Source organism: Prionailurus viverrinus, chromosome D4 (genome assembly GCF_022837055.1).
Source record: "Prionailurus viverrinus isolate Anna chromosome D4, UM_Priviv_1.0, whole genome shotgun sequence".
NCBI lineage: Eukaryota > Metazoa > Chordata > Mammalia > Carnivora > Felidae > Prionailurus > Prionailurus viverrinus.
Window position 1 is genome coordinate 55,703,253 of NC_062573.1, and position 1,632 is coordinate 55,704,884.

General features: G+C 38.2%; 1 pseudogene; it reads left to right on the top strand.

Moving 5' to 3' along the window:
* The first annotated feature begins 443 nt into the window (after window positions 1–443).
* LOC125150062 (density-regulated protein-like) lies at window positions 444–1,223 on the top strand (annotated as a pseudogene).
* Window positions 1,224–1,632: the final 409 nt, after the last annotated feature.

The window sequence follows — 1,632 nt, forward strand, 5'->3', positions numbered from 1 at the left end:
ACACAGGATGGTAACATCAGGAACTGAAATTAGGTCTGCCTTTTTTTTTATTATGTTTATTTTGAGAGAGAGAGACAGAGACAGAGTGCAAGTGAGGGAGGGGCAGAGAGAGAGGGAGACACAGAATCCGAAGCAGGTTCCAGGCTCCCAGCTATCAGCGCAGATCTCTATGCAGGGCTCCAACCAACAAGCTGTGAGATCATGACCTAAGCCTAAGTCAGTGGCTCAACTGACTGAGCCACCAGGCGCCCCAGACTGCTTCTTAAAGAAGCCACTGTGAGTGAGATGTTAATTCTGATAACTTGAATTCATTTCTGCCTTAGGAAGATTTTTTTTTCTCTTTAGCAACAGTTCCTTCTGTATCCTAGACAAGGGTCAAATTACAGTGGAGCTGGCAGTAGTGGTGGAGTGGAGGCAGTAGGGGTTGCGTGACCACCTGGATTTTTGAGATGCCTGCTGATATTTCTGAATCTGGTAGGCATGATTGCAAAGAAGAGCTGGGCAAATACCAAGTTAGATGCAGACTACCCACTTTAAGTCCTCTACTGTGGAGTCTGTTCATTACCAACAGAGTACTGTGAATATATGCCTGATGTCGCTAACTGTGAACAGTGGTTAGAGAAGAATTTTCCAAATGAGTTTGCAAAACTTAACTATAGAAAATTCACCCAAACAAGAGGCTGGAACTAGTGAGGGTCAAGGCACACCAGGGGAAGAAGAAGAGAAGAAAAAGCAGAAGACAGGTGGAAGGGGTCAAATAAAGCAAAAAAAGAAGAATGTACCACAAAAGGTTATGATAGCCAAAATTCCCAGAGCAAAGAAGAAATATGTAACAAGAGTATGTGGCCCTGCAACTTTTGAAATTCATCTAAAAGAAGTACAAAGATTTTTTGCTCAAAAATTCTCCTGTGGTATCTCAGTAACAGGAGAGGATGAAATCATCATTCAGGAAGACTTTACAGATGACATCATTGATGTCATTCAGGAATATGGCCGGAGGTGGTGAATGATGGTAGTATCGAAAATCTTGGAGAAGTAAAGAAGTGATTTTGAAAATTTGTCCCTATTTAATGATTTGAACTGAGAGTAGATATGGCCAAAGGGAGAGAGGCCTTTTAAAAATATATATATTTATCCTACAGTAAAACTGTAGACTACTCTCACCCTTGGCATTTTCACTGTTCTGTATAAGGCTGCGTGTTCTTTTAATTGCCAAAGTCTAAAAAACAGGGGAGACTGTCATGCTTGCGCATGAAATAGAATTTAGTCAAATAAAAATTTTTGGTCATTTAGTACTGACTTTTTCTCTTTTTAACTTTTTATTTTTGGAAAAACAGATTTTTTTGTGCAAAGCTTTTCTGTTTATTATCTTAAAATAATCATGATTTAATGAGTTAATTTTCTTAATCATGATTTAATTAAATCATGATTTGAAGCTGAGTAATGTTTTAAAGAATTTGAATTTTGGCTTAATCATCATTAATATTGTCTCCTTGCTTCTTTGGTGTGATAGTTTTGAGATGCTTGAGCATCTAATAGATTTGTGGTTGAATTTCCTTCACTGATACCAAGTTCACTTCGTGATCACAGTAAATTAATGTTGGTAGGAGTTGTTCACGTTCTGGAGATTAT